The sequence below is a fragment of the Acomys russatus genome, chromosome 20, assembly GCF_903995435.1.
Source record: "Acomys russatus chromosome 20, mAcoRus1.1, whole genome shotgun sequence".
Lineage (NCBI taxonomy): Eukaryota > Metazoa > Chordata > Mammalia > Rodentia > Muridae > Acomys > Acomys russatus.
In genome coordinates, this window is record NC_067156.1 from 2757535 (window position 1) to 2779997 (window position 22463).

Here is a 22463-nt window from a genome sequence, read left to right on the forward strand (position 1 = left end):
AAACATGTTTTTGTTTTGATCCCAAGTGTGGGATGGGGAGCAGACTTGTGAGAGGGCAGGTGATGTTTATCCACTTAGAAGTTGAACTACACTCAATCTGAGGGCTTGGTTGTTGCCAGCTGAGAAACATCCTACTACAGATACTGAGAGGAGATATTTACATGAGCCTCAATCAAAGAGGTGGGGCTTTTTGGGGACTTGGTATTGTTTGTCTGTTCATCTCTCCACTTCAAGATGCTCCTAGAGAGAACTGCTCCAGGGAAGACTCAGGCTTTGGGCCCCGGCTGAGGCAACAGGTTCTGGTTGCCAGGTTCCAGCAGCAACCATGGTGGAATTGCTGGTCTGCTGAAATCCTGCTGTCTACTGGTCTGCTGAAATCTACCAGGAATGGAAGAGGGAATATTTTTAAAAATTATAGTCCTACTATAAATCTTTGTATGGCCTGGAACCCATTATATGTACTAAGCTGTTCTAGGACATTAGAGTGCTATGCCCACTTTGCCTTAGAGTACCTGCCTTATCGGTGGGCATGTCCCAGCTTGATAATTCATTTCTCTTAATTGGATTATTGAGGATGAGTAGCTGAGTCTGGCTGGTTAGAGTAGCCAGGTCACAGGCTCTGGCCCTAACTCCAGTAAGAGAAGAAGGCTGCTATTTATTTATTTTTAATATATTTTATTAATTTATTCATATTACATCTTAGTTGTTATCTCATCCCTTGTATCCTCCCATTCCTCCCTCCCTCCCATTTTCCCCTTACTCCCTTCCCCTATGACTGTGACATTCTCCACAGTTGAGTGGAGAGTGGGGTCAGACTTTCACGTAAACTATGGTACCCCATATTTGACCACGTCCCCTGGATGAAGAGGCCTGGTGGCACTCAGGGGAAGGATAGCAGGCTACCAAGAAGAGACTTGATACCCTATGAGCATGTATAGGGGGAGGAGGTCCCCCTCAGTCACAGTCATAGGAGAAGAAGGCTTCTATCAAGTGCAGCCCTCCTGCCTTAAAGTCTGCTCTCAGCCAACTATGAACATTAAGTCGTTATAACTCATTAAAGGCCTAGAGTCGAGCTCTGTCATAATCTACAGGGGGCGACACCCAGGCTCCCAGAAAGAAGTGGGTTTTCAATATGGGTAAGTGTAACTGCTCATCTTACTCACCCCATCATTCTAATAAATCACTAAATGAGGTCACAACCACCTAAACTAGTCAAGATGACACAGGTCTATAATCATGGTGTCTAGAAAGCAGAGGCAGGGAGGCAGAGGCAGGTGGACCCCTGTGATTTCGAGGCCAGTGTGGTCTACAGCGTCCAGGAGGGCAAAGGCTACACAGAGAATCCCTGTCTAAGGAAACAATAACAAACAAGCAAGCAAACAAACAAAAGCAAAACAACAAAAAAAACAAAAACCAAAAGAGAGAGGAAAAAAAGAAAAGAAAAGAAGAAAACCGGTTGCAGGAATTTCAGGATTTCAATGTCATCCAAAATAAGAACAGTCAGTGACTTGTGGTGGAAAGCTCCAAGAACCAAGGGACACTGTGATTGGCTCAGGCCAATGCCCTTATCATCCCTGCAGCTCCAGAACTTCAGGGTCATAGGCCAGCAGGTGTTAGCTAAGGGATTTACCATTCCCTATTTGAAATTTTCCATATGGTTTTATGCCTAAGCAGAAAGAGTGATGGAACAAGAGCTTTTTTTTTAAACTGAAGACAACTACGATGTCTAAGATCTTTACCAAGTCATTTGCATGAGTGGAGGGTTTCTCTTGTCCTAGTTCTTTCCTACTTCCTGATATCAGGGTGAGATACAAAAGATTAAGATATTTACAGGGATAGAGACATGGCTGTGCATTTAAGGTAGGTTATTCCTAGGAGTAAGGTTGTTTTGTTTTTTTTTTTTGTTTTTTGTTTTTGTTTTTTTTTGACAATTTCTTGTAATTCTTCTTAGAAGAGAATCCTAGGGTCTAATATTCTTGGGAACCACCATGCATGTGCACAAACACACACATAGACACACTGTCATCACATCATTCATATTAAAACAAATTAATAAACAAATGCATTTTCAGTCATGAATGTTTTTCCACTTTAAGCATTCATTCAAGTTACTGAGTGTTGAGGCACCTAAGGATTACCTACGCAGTTTTTCTTCATCATGAATTGGCTCATGTAACAGAAATCCAGCATGTAGGTTTGAAGTCAGAAAAGGCAATCCTTCCCACATGGTAGTGTCATTTGAGAAGACATAGGAAATGGGCTTGATGTTTGCATCCACACGCCATTTGTAGTTCTCACTCTCTGCTCCATGCTGCAGGGTGATGATGTGAGCTTTGAGCTTCCTGCTTCAGCTGCCATGTGTGACAGCTGCTGTGTTGCCATTGTCAGGATATCCCGTATCCTGCTGGAAACAAAAGGCAGATTAAACTCTTTCATAATTTACCATAGACATTGTGTTCCATTACAGGAACAACAAAGTCACTAATATATAAAATTTGAAACCTGGAATAGTTGTTTCGTGTAATTGGAGAGAATTGTGAATATTGAAAGTGTTACCTTATTGTAACACATAGGGGTTTTGTCCATTTGTACAAAAAAAATAAAGAGGGGCATGATAATGGCTCAATAGATTGTCAACACATGTCACATGTCTTTTCAAAATAATCACATGATCACATGTAACAGGATGTTGTTGGCTAAAGACCTTACCAAGTCCTTTATAGTCATAAACTCCCTTCTGCATGAATTCTTTAAGATCCTCAAAGACTACGGTGTCATGCAAAGTCTCTAACACATAGAATCCACACTAAAGGTTCTACTGTTGTGTGACGATACCATGAAGTGTAAAACTTTACCACACTGATCTTCTTCATTCATAGAAATGTACGTCTTTTTCTCATGATTTCTAAAACTATTACTACATGCAATGGCTTTACCATATTGCTTATTCATAGGATTTCTCTCCAGTGTGAACACTTTCCTGATGATAAAGACCAAAGAAATGTGCATAGGCTTCACCATATTACCCACATTCACAGGGTTTCTCTCCATTATGAATGCTTTCATGATAATGAAGGCCATAATAATATGAAAAGGCTTTACCATATTAAATACTTTCAGAGATTTTTCTCTTCAGAATGTGTTTTTGTGTGCATTTGGAGAATACTGTGTTGTGCAAAGGCTTTATCACACTGATTAAAGATTTTAGTGTTTTTTCACCTGTGTGCACCCTTTCATGTATTCAGAGACTACTCTGAAGTGCAAAGTCTTCACTACATCAATTACATTCATAGATTTAACTCCAGAATGTGCTCTTTTATGACATGGGAGACCATTGTGACATGCAGAGGGTTTATTACATTGGGTACATTCATAAAGTTTCTCTCCAGTATGTGTTTCTTATGTATTAGGAGATTACTACTAACTGCAAAGGCTTTGCCATGTTACTTACATGCAGAGAGATTTATCTCCAGTATGGATTTTTCTAGCTCTTGAAGATCACAGTTCCTTGCGGAGGCTTTACCACATACGTTGCATTCCTAAGGTTCCTCTTCAGCAGGTGTTCTTGTGTATATCTGGAAAATACTCTGTTGTGAAAGCTTTACAACACTCTTTACATTCATATGACTGCTCTGGTCCTGCCTGGAAGCAGCCTTTGCCTTGCTCTGAACCAGCTTTCTAAGAGGCAAAAGAAGCCTTATTGTGAGGTTAGAACAGGTCAGCAAAGCTGTTCCTCTAAGAACAGTGTCCACAGTGCTGATAGCTGACTTTTCCATGATGTTCCCTGAATTTGAGTTCTCTGTCCTCTGTGTGTGTATGAATAGTGGCACTGATCCATCTGTCTGTGGCATTATTCATTATGATTAGCAGGTAGCATTGGCTCCCGAGTGATCTATTTTCACAGTGTCATGTCCTTGATTTTTACCTAACACCTTATGGAACAAGATGAGAAATCCAGAGGCATTTCTGTCCATCATTTGTGTAATTTACAATGTTTCTGCATGACTTTGAGCTCAGCTGCCCTTAAATATTTCTGCTTTTACAGTGTGAGCACGTTCAGAAGAGGATTTTACTTAGTATGCTTAGGACTAGGTAAACCTGTATGTGAATGTATCCAGAGTCCCTAAGTAAACTCCCAGTGCTTGCTTTCTTGAAGAAAAGCATTTCTTCAGAAATGACTTCCATGCTTTCCTTGCCTGCCAGCAGGTACACAAATCTTGCTCATCTATTCTGTGTTGTCAGATGTGGTGGCTGTTCTTGTTAGTCAAGCTGACTACATCTGGAATTACTAAAACCCAAAGGGTTGGGTACTGTTTGTGGGGGGTTCAAATATTAGCATTGGAAGTGGGAACAACATCCTTTTATCTGAATCTTTTGAGATAATAATATTCACCTTTAAACTAAGCCACTGATTCTGTGGCAGCCTGTATTTACTAATGACATGCATTGTGGCACCTGCTTTTGTTTGCCCTACCTGTGGCTACTGAGTTCCCTCTCTTTTCCTTCCCCTTGCAGTAGAGCCTACTTCATTGCAATTCTGGAATATAGTGAGGACTGTCTAAGACATTAGGGCCACGTGGACTTAACCCCTACTGGCCTCTTCGAATTTCCATTGGCAGACAGCCATTGATTGACAAGTTGGATCAAAGCCTGTGAGACATCATAATAAATCCACTTAATAAATCCATACACACACGCACACATTATCGGTTCTGTTCATCTAGAGAACCTTGGCTATTACAGACCTGTGTTTCCTTTTTCACTTTCCCACTGAGGAAGATGCCCAGGGTAACAACAGGGCTCCACTGTGCTTGTCATGTGTTCCCTGCTTCTCCCAGGGCTGTCTCACACCTACCAGGTGAAAAGTAGCTGCAGTTTATCTGAATCTAGCATGGAGCCACAAAATAAAACGTGTGTTCTTGAAATCGCTCTTTCATTGCTGAAACTCTGAGCACCTTCCACTGTGGAACAGACTGATATCCCCACTGAAAGTTGAGTAATGGGCTCTGCAAGTAATCTTCTTCCATGCCAGGAGGAGGCAGGGGGAGGAGGGAGGGGAGCTCCGACAAGCTGTGCAGTTCCAAGAAGGTGACCAAAGGTCCCTGCCCACAAAGGGGAGGAGCAAGGGGCTGAGCAGTGGGAGCAGGAGTAGTGTTTCTTCCCCAGGGTTAGGCTGGAAAACTGGCGGGTATGCAAATGAGAAATGCAAATCTCTGCAGACCCGGAAAAGGTCTGGCCTAGTACTGCAGCCTGGGACAGGAACTGCTTGGGTCCATCAGCACACTCTCACCCAAAGGGAGGTGCTCCTGTCACTCAAGACTAGGGCCTCCGGTGGAACAGCCATTCAGAAGAGGAGGAGGCGTGTCTTTCCGGTGCCTGACTGCAGCTTCCTCTTTGCTGCTGAGCAGGCTTGAATGATCTGGCTTGAAGGGCGTTCAACGTTGTTGCTGGGTGCTGTGAGGGTCAGCCAAGCTCCAAAGCCGCAACATGGTGAGCTCAAGGTCACTGCCCCAAAGGGAAAGGAACAGGCTGTTTTTCAGCCGGAGCCCGTGTGGCCGGGTCCTCCCTGGGGTTGAGTGGTAAACAGAAGCTGGAGGTGGTCACGTGGAAGCGATTTTGTGCTGGAAGTGGTAGCTTTGGAGGCTGGAGCGTGCATGGGCTTGTGTGCAGAAACCTCTTTGTCAATATGCTAACCTCAGAGAAGCTTAGTGTCTCCGGGATCTTCTACCAGTTCTACCATTTGGAGTTAATTTTGTGGAGGTTGTAAAAGGCATGTTACAGCTTGGGTGGCACTTCAAACTTAAGCTGCGATGTAGAGAGTAGAGTGACAACTGAAAAGATGTCCAGTGCTTACAAAATAGTAAGAGGCATCAAGTAGGTCTTAGCTGAGGATGAACTGCCTCTGAAACATCCCAGTGATTAGTAGTGTGCTACCCAGGCCTGCTAGAAATGAGGTGGCTGTGCTACACAATTCCCTTCACCAGGATTGTCCAGACATTTGTCTCCCAATCATGACCAAGGAGACACCCTTCATTTACAACCAAAGCCCCATAGGCCTAGGCCCCAGGCTGTTACTGGCTCTGCCAAGCATGTTTAAGCTCTTTCTCAAACCTAGAACATGCTTGGCAGAGCCAGTAACAACCTGCGGTGTACGTGTTAGGAGCTTTCCCTAAGGCCCTGATGTGTTTGAGAATGAAATAGAGCTCCTACTCTAAAGGCAAGGGATAGTAATGGTCTGGGGCCAGGGCCTTTGGGGAGGAATTGTTTCAGATCCTGAGAGCAAAACTCATCCCACCACATAGAGCTGTGTTTGTAAGTCACAAGGCCACTGTGGGCTTGTTCAGTCATGTGTTTAAGATCCCCTGTGTTCCTCCTGTGCAGCATTGTTTTCTTCTTCTACTGAGCTTGTCCCATTGTATGATAAAAACCTGCTGCCTTGATAGAAGGCCCCCGACTTCCCTCCAGTTCCCTCCTCTAAGGAGTCCATAAGATGCTATTCTTCTTCCAAAGTGGACTTGGCATAAGACATATTTGTACAAGACCTCCCCAGCCAGCTCTTAGCTTTTCTACCTTCTACTTCTTCTGTCTTCTATTCATCTGGCTCCTCCAACCCAGAACCCTGTCACTGACTGGTGACCTCCTTTTTCAGTGCACCGGTGTACTGAATACATCTGGGATACCTTTGCTGTGTAAATCTCTCATCTAAGTGGCCAGACTTGCAGTCTCTAGACCATATTTACAGTGTTCGGACAGACTTAATGGTGACGTGAACCCAACAGACTTAATGGTGACAGCACATGCAGAATGCGAAGTCAGCTCTTGGATGGTTCTTCTTTGAGCATTATCCAGAGCTGAATGCATGCTGTCATTAAAGAGATTTTTCTTATTACTCTTTAATTGTGTGTGGAGTGATTTCTCCCTGGAAAGGCAGATTAATTCTAGGATAGCTGCATCTTCAGGCTTTTACAAAAATGTTTCTGATTGCCTTGATCCTAGTGACCTTGCTTTCCTCTTGATGGAAATTCCTAAATTCTTTAGCTAAAAGACTGTATCTTAAAATCACCCATGTGAGTTATATAATGAGCTATCCATTTCAGTAACAGGAAAAGGATTGGCATGTTGTTCAGGGATTCTGCCTTTATAGAAGAACAGGGTGAACAGTTTATTGTGTACAATGCCTGGTAGGCAGTAGCTAGATCACAGACAACAGTTGAAGGCAGTAGGCTGCAGGGGTTACCATTATGAAGAAGAACCTGATTTAAGCATGGTGAGGCATGTTGTAACTTCCCTGAACGTATTAATTCATGCATGTGTATAAAACAGACCATATTGGTAGCTGTAAAATTTGGGTACATTAGCTTGGTCTAGTAAATAATTCCTTTCCAATGAATGGGCAGATTTAGGTAGATACAGTATATTCAATCCCCATTGAAACAGTTAAGTCATGTCAGAAATGTGAACATATGCTGTTGAACGTCTGAGTGATTCGATCTCTGATCTTTCAGTAGAGGAGCTGCTACTGTCCTAGGCCCAGCTGGGTTTTCCACGCTAATGAGGGGCTCTGTGCAGCCTTAGCAATGGGGAGCACCATTGGAATGTAGCTTGCAGATTCTTTCCAGGATCCTCCTGTGATGCAGCTGTAGGGAACTGTGAGGAAGCCTACAAGCCATGTCATGGAGAGTGTTGAGGCTCCCGTGCCCAGGCCAGGAAAAGCAGGCCTGCTGATGACTCAGAGTCTTATCTGTGGGACTGAGGTGGTCTGTAGTCAGACTGTGGTTCTCTTGGTCCACGTGGTAACCTGGGCAGAGGCCCTTTTCCTCTAACCCTCTGAGAGTGTGGATTCTCTGGGAAACTGGATACTCTGCTGCCCTGGCAGTGGGAAGCTATTTTTCTGTTGTGTCCTTTCAGCTCTGTTCCAGGTACGTATGTGTGGCAGAGTCAGAACCCCAGTGAGGATACTGTGAGAGTTATTGCATGAAGCTGTGAGGATGAAATGTGCCACGGAGAGATGCATGTAGGGAGCTGAAGTAACAAAAGTGAAAGATGCATAAGAAGGTTTAGGGATAGGGCCATGGAAGCTCCTTGAAACTGAAGGCTCGTGTGTCTCATAGAGACCTACAGGTTTTGCTGTTTGCCTTGCTGGGGTTCTTGCCTGGGTCCACTCCTCCATCACTGAGCACACGTTCCTCTCTATTGGAATGTGGAGGGGAGGGGTATTCTGTGCCGTTGTAGGGTGGAGAGATAGAACTATTCAATACTGAGATATTTTTGTAGCCTCACATCTTAGTAGATTGGATTTTGTTGTTTTTGAATTAAAAGTATTGCCGTATTGCCTTGTGTGTCCTCAAAGTTGGTATCTGCAATCCTTGAATTTAGCAATCCATCTGACTCCGGCTCCAGAATACTGGGATTAGATGTGGTTAAAACGTTTTACTTGCTTTGTTTTCATATTATTTGCTTATGAGCTTGAAATGTATGCTCTTGTGATTGTGAGCATATAATATTGGGTTGATCTCTATGCACATCTTGAATAGTGTAATTTGCAGAGTGTATTCTATTTTTTAGGATGGCATATATTTATGAAATTTATACTGCCTGCGCCTTCTGAATCCTAGATTACAGGAGTGTGACATTCTTCCCACCTGTTGTGTTTGTTTTGAAATATTTTTGAATGAATATGGGTATTTTGTCTGCTTGCAGGATTGTGTACATCATGTGTGTCTGCTTCACACAATAGTCAGAGGCCTCAGAGCTCCTGAACTTGGTACAATAGATAGTTGTGACCTCGATGAAATTAGTCGCAATTGACTCCAATTATTTGCAAGACCAGCAGTAGCTCTGATATTCCAGATCTCTTGCCCTGTGCTGCTTTATTATTATCAAAGTTTACATTGGTAATATTTTCATCTGTCCATTTGTACATTTGTAGGTGTGCGTTCCTTTTTGACGAGATCGTATTAAAGTGATACTTTACCTGCGGCACTTTGTTTTTGGAGGATGAATACAGAGCTGGAGTGAATGTACAGTTATTTTGTAGGAAGTTCAAGAAGGACCTCTGAGTTCTTTCTATCTTTTTCATTTGATTTTTGCAAAGGAGTCAGGGTCTTAATATGGACCTCTGCATGTCCTGAAACTAATCGCATAGACCAGACTGGCAACAACTCAGTGAGGTAGACCTGCCTCTGCCTCCAGAGTGCTGAGCTTAAAGGCGTGGAAAAAAACAACAAGGTGCCCAGCATGTTCTAGTTGGTAATTGTTCATATAGTTTCTGTGCTGTGAGCTCAGGGCTGTTACCGGTTTGCTTGTCTCCCTCTCTCTTTACGCCTGTTGATTGTCATTTCTCTTCCAAGGCTCTATCCTATTCAAGGGGTGCAGAAATGACATAAGTGACCCTCGTTATTCAGTTTCCTTCAAAAGGACTTGGCTATTACATTAAAGCTGTGGTCAGGAAGTAAGCAGAGGAAGTAGCAGAATTTTTTGGATATATTGTCAATGAAGTATATACATATGCAGTGTTGGCAATGTCATGTTCTCTTTGTCCACATGTACTGGATCTTTTAGAGGGCAGTGACCTGTGGTGATGTGCATGTGAACTTCACTCAAGAAGAGTGGTCTTTGCTGGATCCTTCCCAGAAGAGTCTCTATAAAGACGTGATGCTGGAGACCTATATGAACCTCATTGCTATAGGTAAGACAGTGAATATTCTGTCTCTGTTTAAAATGGAAGGACAACTGTTTCTCTGCTACTTTTATTTGCTTTTGTAATTTCAGTTGAGAATGAAGATAGTAACTTACATTTTGCCTAATTTCCAACAATATATCATACATTTTCTGTTATTATATTTTAGGCTACAATTGGGAAGACCATAATGTTGAAGAACACATTCAAAGTTGCAGAAGAAATGGAAGGTAATTTTTATGTGCAAGTTGATACGAATATGCCTCTGAAGAAATGTTAATGTGTCGGGCAAGTTGTAGAGAAAAGCAGCAGTGAAATAAGGCACTGCTTTCAATGGATTGATGTTTCTTAAATTCTCAGAGAAACATGCACCTCAATATCAGGTGTCTGATCTGTGTTTGCAAGGTATTTCCCTGGAAAGGAAGAGCAGAATGCTATAAGGGACATCACCATTTGTATCATGTCCCCATCAGAGCTAGGCTGTGGAGTCGCCAATCAGTTTAGTTCCTTCCCGCGTCAATATTGCAGAAGGTATACACATTGACTAGGTGATACGTGCATGCCCAAAACCTGCTACTAAGCAAATGGCAGCGCTGGTGTCACTCAGAGTCTTGTAGTAACAGTGCTAAGTTTAGTGAGAGTCAAGAAGATTTTGGTGAAGAAACTATAGTGCTTATACTATATGTTTATGAGGGAAAAATGTCAAACTGTGTGAATGCAGTGGGGAACCCATTCATTTGTTATTCTTCTTTTCATGTTCATGTCATATTCTACAACGAATATGAGCCATGTGACATGGGCATGGTGAAAAAGCAACATAGCCCTCCCTAACCCAGAACAATTAGAAGATAGGTAGCAGCCTCACGCCGAGTGGACTTCCTGAAGGAGATGTTTACAGATTGTGGGTTTTCCAACTCTATTGGAGGAATCCAAAAGTTCACAGTTCACAAAATCCTTATGAGAACAAGTATGTGGAAATTCTTCTGTTTCACTTGATTCACATTGCAAATATATAGGAAAATGTATTAGTGCAAACAGCATGGTAACGATCTGAATAGTTACCATTTTTTTTAAATATGTGAAGAAGCTGTTATAGAAAAGGGATATTATCAATGTGATTCATGTAGTAAATGCTTCTAGCATCAAGGTATCATCAAATATGCAAAACACGCCTCAACGAAGGGGTTTGAATGTAAAGAAAGGGATGATATTGTAAGATCTAAGTCCTCTTTACAATTGAGCCAAATTGTAAAATTCATTCATAGAGATGAAAATGTTCATCAGTGCAGTGAGTGTGGTAAATCTATACATGTGCCAATTATCTTTGCAGGCATGAAAAAGACCATACTGGAGAGAAGGCTTCTGGCTTTACACAATTTGACAAAGAGTTTGCATATCACAGACTTCCTCCAAGGCATGAAAGACTTCATCCTGGAGAGAAACGTTATGAATATAATCAATGTAGTAAAGCCTTTGCACAACACAGTCATCTTCAAAGACATGAAAGAATTCATACAGGAAAGAAACCTTGTGAATGTAATCAATGTGGTAAAGCCTTTGCATTTCACTGTTATCTTCAAAGGCATGAAAGAATTCATACAGGAGAAAAACCTTATGAATGTAATCAATGTGGTAAAGCCTTTGCATATTACAGTGCTCTTAAATATCATGAAAGAATTCATACAGGAGAGAAACCTTATGAATGTAATCAATGTGGTAAAGCCTTTGCATATTACACTACTCTTAAATATCATGAAAGAATTCATACAGGAGAGAAACCTTATGAATGTAATCAGTGTGGCAGAGCCTTTGCAATTCACAGTCATCTTCAAAGGCATGAAAGAATCCATACAGGAGAGAAACCTTATGAATGTAATCAATGTGGTAAAGCCTTTGCATTTCACAGTCATCTTCAAAGTCATGAAAGACTTCATACAGGAGAGAAACCTTATGAATGTAATCAATGTGGTAAAGCCTTTGCATTTCACAGTCATCTTCAAAGGCATGAGAGAATTCATACAAGAGGGAAGCCTTATGAATGTAATCAGTGTGGTAAAGCCTTTGCACAACGTTCTACTCTTCAATCGCATGAAAGAATTCATACAGGAGAGAAACCTTATGAATGTAATCAGTGCGGTAAAGCCTTTGCACATTACACTTCTCTTAAAAGTCATGAAAGAATTCATACAGGAGAGAAACCTTATGAATGTAGTCAGTGTGGTAAAGCCTTTGCACGTCACAGTCAACTTCAAAGGCATGAAAGAATACATAGAGGAGAGAAACCTTATGAATGTAATCAGTGTGGTAAAGCCTTTGCAGATTACACTTCTCTTAAAAATCATGAAAGAATTCATACAGGAGAGAAACCTTATGAATGTAATCAATGTGGTAAAGCCTTTACACAACACAGTCATCTTCAAAGTCATGAAAGAATTCATACAGGAGAGAAACCTTATGAATGTAATCAATGTGGTAAAGCCTTTGCACGTCACAGTCAACTTCAAAGGCATGAAAGAATTCATAAAGGAGAGAAACCTCATGAATGTAATCAATGTGGTAAAGCCTTTGCACGTCACAGTCATCTTCAAAGTCATGAAAGAATTCATACAGGAGAGAAACCTTATGAATGTAATCAATGTGGTAAAGCCTTTGCACGTCACTATCATCTTCAAAGGCATGAAAGAATTCATACAGGAGAGAAACCTTATGAATGTAATCAGTGTGGTAAAGCCTTTGCAGATTACACTTCTCTTAAAAATCATGGAAGAATTCATACAGGAGAGAAACCTTATGAATGTAATCAATGTGGTAAAGCCTTTGCACGTCATAGTCATCTTCAAACGCATGAAAGAATTCATAGAGGAGAGAAACCTTATGAATGTAATCAGTGTGGTAAAGCCTTTGCACAACACACTTCTCTCAGTAGTCATGGAAGAAGTCATACTGAAGAGAAACCATGAATTTAATCAATGTCTTTGCCTTTGTACGTCAATGTAATGTTCAGTAGGATAAATGAACACATTCGCAGAGAGATCCTATGAGTAGAATCAATGTGGCAAAGCTTTTGCATATATTTTTTGTCTTTGAATCCTTAGAAGAACAAGTAATGGAATGAAACCCTTTGACCATAGTCAATATGGTAAAGCTTTTACATGTCACTCGCATCTTCAGAGGCATACTGGACACAAACCCTGAGTCTATTTGATATATTAATGAATTAATTATAATTAATTAATTTAAATTAATTTCTATAGTCTTTATCATCAAGAAAGAATTTATACTGGAGAGAAACTCTCTGAATGTAAGCAATGTGGTGAAGCCTTTTTTGTTATGGAGCCCACTGAGATCCAACACAAACTCATGTCAGTGCAAATGACAAGAATTTATTACCATCAGTCCACTACTGATTGATCAGGGACATAGAGCAAACTCAGAAGCTGGACTCTGCACTCCCCACTCCTCATCCCACCACCCACCTGAGACAGAATATCAAGCTTGTAAACCAGAATCATCTGTGCCAAGTTACAGCTACATTTTTCTACCAATCAAGGAATAACAGATAGGGGCTTTCCTTGTGTAGTTTTCTATGTCAACTGATACACAATGTAGGTTTTATAATTGAACCAATCATCTTTATTCTTTGGAGGTTAGCATCAAGCATGTATGTGTATGTGTGTGTGGGTGTGTATACACACACACATATATATAATTATTTATTTTACAGGCATATATTTGAGGAACAAAAGATGAATAACAAAAGGTATGACTAAGAACAGTCATTAGGTGATGGGGAAAAAAGATAAATAGCTGAAGATGTTCAGCTGTTGGGAACTCCCCATCTTACCTAGGGCCTTGGAACTTGGTGTTCGGTTCACCCTGTATTAAATCGAGAGCGACAACAAGAAGGGAATGCTTAGAACAAGTGTCTTTGGTTTGTTCCCAACATTTGCACATCATAGTCATTTTTCAATACATAAAAGAACACATTAGAGAGAAACACTACAAATGTAATCAATGAGATAAAGCCTTTTAACAACACAGCTATCTATGAATCATAAAAGAAAACAACTGGAGAACCCTATTCATGTAAATTGAGAAAGACTTTAAAATCATTGTTTTAGGTTTCAAGAAAAAATATTCTTTCATCTTCTATTTTTTTTTTTACCATCCCCTTGAAGGAGGTAAATTATTTACCATATTCACTCAAGTATAATGGAGCTCAGCAACTGTGGTTGTGCTTTCTATTTAGAAATAATAGGCGTAGGTATTGACGTTTGCTCTATGTGTGGTAAGTCCAATTACGGAAGTTGATGATGTCATTCCTGCATCCCCTCTGTGGCTTCTTTTCATCTGTTGTGTTTTCACTTGATGATAGGTGTTCTTCTGCTGCGCTATGTAGAATGGATGCTCATCATCTAAGTGGTTCCTTGTGTATTTAAATATCAGGCAGTGTGTGGTCACACTTTTCCAGTAAGTGTGCATGTGAAAGGGTAGTGTTTTGTTGTTGCTTGTTTTGTTTTTCATATTTTCAATAAATGACCTTCACATGTTGGCTTGGATGTCACTCTTTGGTCAGGGCTACATTTTAAGTCTTGAGTTTCATGTGCCAGCCTCCTGAGTACAAGTTCAAGCATAGATGTGCCTGTTTTGTCAACGCATTATAACAATGTTAATATTAAAATGCTTAATAGAAGAGAATATAAGAAACATTAAAACGTCATATGTTTATCCAAAGCACCATTTTCATTTATCTGTTCGAGATGTAGTGTAGTGGGACAATCAACAGTCAACTGCATATCTTATAACATAGCTTAATTGGTATAGATCTGTATATATTATTTGATGTTCCATGCTTTTTCATGTCCCCATTAGTTCCCATTTGGCACTTCGCTTTCGTGTTTGCCTTCTAATGGAAGTATCTAGAGATGCTGGATATTGTAACTCAATGACATTTATTAAAAAGAAAACATCTCTGTGTTTCGTGTGTGGAATGAGGCCATGATGTGTATGTGGAGAGTGGAAGGCAACTTTGTGGGGTCTACGTTGATCACTGTTATCTGTTGACTAATGTCAGGTTGCCAACTTTGCACACCACAGAATTTCTCACAGAGCTGTCTTATTGATTCTCAAAGAAAATTATTTGAAACATTAAATCAATAAAACATTGTCTTCTTTTTAGGTTGTAAACATCTAAGGGTGGAGGAAAATAGGAATATTTGAATAATCATATTGACGAAGGAAAATATTAAATATACTGCTACATTTTTTGTAACGTATTAGTTTATTCTCAGCAGTAAACTCTTGTTCACAACACTTTCTGAGAACCACAAATGAATGCCAGAGAATTGTCTTAGTGGGTAAAGGTGGTTGGCTGTAATCGTGATGACCTGAGTTCAATCCCTGGGAGACCCCTAATACTCCTACTTTTTTTTCTTATTTCTACACTTGGGTTGTGTCATGCGCACACCCACCTGCCAGCACATACATAAAAAAGTTTTAAACACAAATAATGGCCAGTGACGTCACTTGAACCAAACGACTAACCTGGGTTTGGTGTCTAGAACTCACAGAGGGTAAGTAGATAATAGACATCACTCTGGTGTCCTCTCCCTGGTACATGGGTGCCGCGGCACAGGGGCAAATGCATGAAGTAACAGACCAAAGAAAATGGTCCAATTATTGATAACATAGAAAAAGTTTTGTCAGTTTCAAGTATTGTAGAATTTTTAATAATATTACTGTACATCAAAACAATGATGGTTCCTTTTTCAATCTTATTTTATTCTTCCGTTCCCTGACACAAGGATAGGTCATTTTAAAAAATCTCATCTGGCCTTAGTGGTGCATCTGTGTAATCCCAGCATCTGGGAGACAGTGGAAGGCTAATCTCTCTGAGTTTGAGGCCATCCTGGCTCATGTAGTCAGTTCTTAGACTGCCATGGCTATATAGAGGTATGTTGTCTAAAACGTATTTCAGAAGTGAAATGTATATATCACATTATGGAGATTATCCAAGGACAATCTGACTGTACTCCAACTGTGTTCAACAAAATGTTTTGTTATCTTTACTCACTAGGAGAACTGTGTTAACAATGAAAATAAGAAGGAATTTGGAGAGTCCATTCACAGAGGGACACAAATCCATTGACTTGTTCATCATGCACCAAGCATGGACTTTTGGAAAAATGTTTCTAGTCAAGGGCTCCTGTTCTGACTCAGGTGGCCTTGATCCCAATGTTTTGCTCAACAGAGCTGAGATCTTGATGTGCTCTTAATTAAACTACCTAAATTTTAAACAGCTGTATTGCCGCTCAGCTTTAAAATTACCCATTTGTGTCTTATATCCAGCTGTTGGTTGTAGTAACAGGAAAAGGATTTGCATGTGGAGCAAGGCTCCTGCCCTTTGGCCAGAATAAGGGGACCAACTCATTGCATGCATTACAGGGTAGGCAAACAGCGGCTGGAGTCACCATTATGAAAAGGGACCTGACTATGGCAGGGTTGGTGATTTTGTAATTTCCTAGCAGCATTTAATTATTCATGTCTCGTGAATGAATACTGACCAGATTGGTGGGTGTAGAATTGGGGAGGTTAGCTTGTCCCAGTGAATATTGAATTTCCAACTAGGGGGCTGTCCTTTGCTGATATGTCTAATCAAGTTGCACAGTTAAGTCAGCTTAGAAGGTTGAGCCAGAGGCCATTGGCTGAGGCTGTGTGTCAAGTTACACACCTCAGCAGTGCACATTGCACAAAGGGCAAGGTCAAACGCTATTGTTTTAATGCCATTACCTCTATCAGGGAATGGCCTGCTCATTTTCAAAGTCAACATAGCTATGTTTTTTTTTCCAATTCTCTTTGTATTTTTAAAAATCAGTTATTGATTTCAGTTTTTAAATTTGAATTTCTTTAAATGCACCAATGCTCTATCTCTTACTTGCTTTTATTCTCCAATATTTTCCAGTCATTAAGAATTTCTTTCTGAAAGAGAGATTTAGGAACATAGAGGGAGGACAGAACAAAAGGTAGATGACTGAACCTACTCCTTAACTCAAGGCTTTAATTGTTACTTATAATGAAGGTTATGTCTAAGTCATGGCTATAGAATTTAGTATATTGATACAAATCATGGGCATGTCAAATACTTGGCCGACTTTTACACAAGAATATATAACCTAAGTCTAACAGATATGACTCAATCAACACATGAGGTGAAATAGTTGAATAAGGTCTTCAGAAGCCTCAGAGACACACAGAATATGGCACTGAAAGCTGTTCTTACAATCCTAAATTTCTTTGACAACAAGACAAGTTAACTCCTGACAACACCCAGCCAACCTCAAAGAAGATGTTGAGCATCAAAGAACTTCCTTACGGAGATGGCTTCTAAGGTGGCAAAATGTCCTCATTCCTGCCACAAACAGAATCTGCCTAAATACAGGCAACTTAGCTACAGGCAGAGTTGGTGGCTGCACTCTGCCAAGTCAGGGTAAGCAAGTCCTCAATAGTTCCTGCCCTGCGAACAAGTCTGGCAGAAATACTGGGCCAGAAAACTGAAGATGAGGCTCCAACACTATCAAGTGTTTTGGGTGACTGGTCAGGCAGTAAACTGTCTTAAGTCAATTTATACATTTTGGAAGCTTCTAACTCACACTGCTGGTTCACTCAGTGATTTAAGTTTTATTCCTTCTCAAGTCTCTGAGGGGCACTGAAGACAACCAAACTCAGTTGGTTAGGGGACAAGATCACTTTAGATCAAGATAAAGAAGCTAAGCTATTAGAGTTGAGATAGGATAAATATTGAATCTCATTCAGAAATTCAGACCCTACACAACGGGAAAAACACTTGCTTCAAAGGAGACCAATGCAGATGGCAACAATGTTTAGGGACTTTAAGCCAGACCATTCAGGCCTGCTCAGCAACAAAGAGGAACCTGCAGTCAGGCACCAGAAAGACACGCCTCCTCCTCTTCTGAATGGCTGTTCCACTGGAGGCCCTAGTTGGTTAGGGAGTCTTGAGTGACAGGAGCACCTCCCTTAAGGTGAGAAAGTGCTGAAGGGACCCAAGATAGCAGTTCCTGTCCCAGGCTGCAGTACTGGGCCAGATCTTTTCTGGGTCTGCAGAGATTTGCATTTCTCATTTGCATACCTGCCAGTTTTCCAGCCTAGCCCTGGGGAAGGAACCCTACTCCTGCTCCCACTGCTCAGGCCCTTGCTCCTCCCCTTTGTGGGCAGGGACCTTTGGTCCCCTTCTTGGAACTGCACAGCTTGTCCTAGCTCCCCTCCCACCTCACACAAAGCTCCAGAGTTCTTACTTCCCCTGCCTCCTCCTGGAATGGAGGGAGATTACTTGCAGAGCAGGGAACACATGACAAGCACTGTGGAGCCCTGTTGTTAGCCTGCACATCTTCTTCAGTGGGAGAGTGAAAAAGGAAACACAGGTCTGTAATAGCCAAGGTTCTCTAGATAAAGAGAACCGATAATGTGTGTGTGTGTGTGTGTGTGTGTGTGTGTGTGTGTGTGTGTGTGATCTATTAAGTGGATTTATTACGATGTCTCACAGGCTTTGATCCAACTTGTCAAACAATGGCTGTCTGCCAATGGAAATTTGAAGAGGCCAGTAGGGGTCATGTGGCCCCAATGTCTTAGACAGTCTTCACTATTTTTCACAATTGCAATCAAGTAGGCTCTAATGCAAGGGGAAGGAAAAGAGAGGGAACTCGGTAGCCACAGGTAGGGCAAACAAAAGCAGGTGCCATAATGCATGTCATTAGTAAATACAGGCTGCCACAGAATCGGTGGCTTAGTTTAGAGGTGAATATTATTATCTCAAAAGATTCAGATAAAAGAAAGTTTTTCCCACTTCAAAGCTAATATTTGAACCCTTCACAAACAGTACCCAACCTCTTGGGGTTTAGTAATTCCAGATGTAGTCAGTTTGACTAACAAGAACAGCACCACAGCTGACAACACAGAATAGATGAGCAAGATTTGTGTCCCTGCTGGCAGGCAAGGAGAGCATGGAAGTCATTTCTGAAGAAATGCTTTTCTTCAAGAAAGCAAGCACTGGGAGGTTACTTAGGGACTCTGGATACATTCACATACAGGTTTGCCTAGTCCTAAGCATACTAAGTAAAATCCTCTTCTGAACGTGCTCACACTGTAAAAGCAGAAATATTTAAGGGCATCTGAGCTCAAAGTCATGCAGAAACATTGTAAATTACACAAATGATGGACAGAAATGCCTCTGGATTTCTCATCTTGTCCCACAAGGTGTTAGGTAAAAATCAAGGACATGACACTGTGAAAGTAGATTACTCGGGAGCCAATGTTACCTGGTAATCATAATGAATAATGCCACAGACAGATGGATCAGTGCCACTATTCACACACACACACACAGAGGACAGAGAACTCACATTCAGGAAACATCATGGAAAAGTCACCTATCAGCACTGTGGACACTGTTCTTAGAGGAACAGCGTTGCTGATCTGGCCTAACCTCACAATAAGGCTGCTTTTGACTCTTAGAAAGCTGGTTCAGAGGAAGGCAAAAGCTGCTTCCAGGCAGGGCCAGAGCAGTCATACAGAAGAGAAACCTTATGAATGTAAAGAGTGTTGTAAAGCTTTCTCAACAGAGTATTTTCCAAGTATACACAAGAACACATGCTGAAGAGGAACCTTACGAATGCCACGTATGTGGTAAAGCCTCCGCAAGGAACTGTGATCTTCAAGGGCTTGAAAAATCCATACTGGAGATAAATCTCTTTGTATGAAGGTAATATGGCCAAGCCTTTGCAGTTAGTTGTAATCTCCTAATACATAAGAAACACATACTGGAGAGAAACTCTATGAATGTACCCAATGTAATAAACCCTCTGCATGTCACAATGGTCTCCCATGTCATAAAAGAGCACATTCTGGAGTTAAATCTATGAAAGTAATTAATGTCGTGAAGACTTTGCACTTCAGAGTAGTCTCTGAATACAGGAAAGGATGCACACAGGTGAAAAAACACTAAAATCTTTAATCAATGTGATAAAGCCTTTGCACAACACAGTATTCTCCAAATGCACACAAAAACACATTCTGAAGAGAAAATCTATGAAAGTATTTAATATGGTAAAGCTTTTTCATATTAATATGGTCTTCATTACCATGAAAGCATTCATAATGGAGAGAAGCCCTGTGAATGTGTGTAATACAGTGAAGCCTATGCATATTTCTTTGGTCTTTTTCTTCAGGAAAGTGTTCACACTGGAGAGAAATCCTATGAATAAGCAATATGGTAAAGCCAATGCATGTAGTAATAGTTTTAGAAATCATAAGAAAAAGACGTACATTTCTATGAATGAAGAAGGTCAGTGTGGTAAAGTTTTACACTTCATGGTATCGTCACACAAGAGTAGAACCTTTAGTGTGGATTCTATCTGTTACAGACTTTGCATGTCACCGTAGTCGTTGATCTTAAAGAATTCATGCAGAAGGGAGTTTATGACTATAAAGGACTTGGTAAGGTCTTTAGCCAACAACATCCTGTTACATGTGATCATGTGATTATTTATTTTGAAAAGACATGTGACATGTGTTGACAATCTATTGAGCCATTATCATGCCCCTCTTCATTTTTTTGTACAAATGGACAAAACCCCTATGAGTTTAAACAAAAAGATAAACTTTCAATATTCACAATTCTCTTCAATTACATAAAACAACTATTCCTGGTGTCAAATTTTGTGTATTAGTGACCTTGTTGTTCCTGTCATGGAACACAATGTCTATGGTAAATTATGAAAGAGTTTAATCTGCCTTATATTTCCAGCAGGATACGGGATACCCTGAAAATGGCAACACAGCAGCTGTCACACATGGCAGCTGAAGCAGGAAGCTCAAAGCTCACATCATCACCCTGCAGCATGGAGCAGAGAGTGAGAACTACAAATGGCCTGTGGATGCAAACATCAAGCCCAGCCCAAGTGACGTAACTCCTCTAGCATGGCAGCATTTCCTATGTCTTCTCAAATGACATTACCACATTGGAAGAATTGCTTTTTCTGACTTCAAACCTACATGCTGGATGTCTGTTACATGAGCCAATTCATGATGGAGAAAAACTGCGTAGATAATCCTTAGGTGCCTCAACACTGAGTAACTTGAATGAATGCTTATCCTGAAAAACATTCATGACCGAGAATGCATCTGTTTATCAGTTTGTCTTAATATGAATGATGTGATGACAGTGTGTCTATGTGTGTGTGTGTTTGTGCACATGCATGGTGGTTCCCAAGAACATTAGACCCTAGGATTCTCTTCTAAGAAGAATTACAAGAATTGTCAAAATGACCGTACTCCTAGGAATAACCTTACATTAACTGCACAGCCATGTCTCTATCCCTGTAAATATTTTAATCTTTCGTATCTCATCCTGATGTCAGGAAGTAGGAAAGAACTAGGACAAGAGAAACCCTCCACTCATGCAAATGCCTTGATAAAGATCTTAGACATCGTAGTTGTCTTCAGTTAAAAAAAAAAAGCTGTTGTTCCATCACTTTTTCATCTTAGCCTTGAAGGAAGGAAATCGTTTACCATGCTTATCCCAGTGTAATGGAGGAGGGCAGCAACCGTGGTTGCTCTTTGTATTTGGAAACATTTGGGTATTGAAGTATGTGCGTCAAATCCATTTATAGAAGTTTATTAGGCCGTTCTGATATTCATCTGTGGCTTTTGTTAATCTTCCTCTTTCACTTGGTGACTGATATTTGTCTTCTGTAATACAAAGAATGGGATGCCCATCATCTAAGTGGTCCATTCTTTTTTTAAATATCAAGCAGTGTGTGATCATAATCCTCAAGTAAGTGTGCCTATGAACAGGTGGTGATTAGTGGTTCTTCGCTTTATTTTTTACATTTTTACAAATTCCCTTGGGATGTTGTCATTTGTTATCTAGCCTAGCTTGGATTTCAGTCATTATTCAAGGCTACATTTCAACTCTTGATTCGCATGTGTTGTCCTCCTGAGTAGAAATCCAATGGTAGAAGATATTCCCGCAATAGCCACAGATTTTAATAATGTTAATGTTAAAATGCTAAATAGGAGAGAACATAAGAGACATTAAGAAAGGATTATACCTTTTTCTCAGTGCGCCATGGAACGTTCTCTAAAATTGATCACATAGTTGGTCATGAAGCAAACCTCAACAGATACAAGAAGATTGAAATAATACCTTGTATCTTATCAGATCACCATGGTCTAAGGCTGGACTTCAACAACAACAGAAATAACAAAAAGCATACTAACACGTGGAAACTAAACAACCTTCTACTTAATGACACATGGGTCACGGAAGAAATAAGGGAAGAAATAAAAGTGTTCCTGAAATTCAACGAAAATGATGGAACAACATACCCAAATTTGTGGGACACATTGAAAGCAGTGCTAAGAGGAAAATTCATAGCACTAAATGCCTTTAAAAAGAAAAAGGAATCATCCCACGTAAACAACTTAACAACACATCTGGAAGCTCTAGAAAAAAAAGAAGCAGAAACACCCAAGAGGAGTAGATGCCTAGAAATAATCAAACTCAGGGCTGAAATCAATAAATTAGAAACAAAGAGAACAATCCGAAGAATCAACAAAACCAAGAGCTGGTTCTTTGAGAAAATTAACAAGATAGACAAACTGTTAGCCAATCTAACTAAAAGACAGAGAAACACTATCCAAATTAATAAAATCAGAAATGAAAAGGTAGACATAACAACAGACACCGAAGAAATACAAAGAATCCTAA

The 22463-nt window shown here is 40.5% G+C and overlaps 1 protein-coding gene and 1 long non-coding RNA gene across 2 annotated transcripts in view; one reads left to right on the plus strand and one right to left on the minus strand.

Moving 5' to 3' along the window:
- Nucleotides 1–22463, minus strand: part of LOC127204734 (zinc finger protein 844-like) — a 141799-nt gene that overhangs the window by 108373 nt on the left and 10963 nt on the right. The gene's annotated exons all lie outside the window — the stretch shown is intronic.
- On the plus strand, nucleotides 9565–11180 carry LOC127204601 (uncharacterized). The gene is made up of 3 exons (XR_007832486.1): nucleotides 9565–9688; nucleotides 9849–9909; nucleotides 11010–11180. It is a non-coding gene; the product is annotated as an uncharacterized LOC127204601 (long non-coding RNA).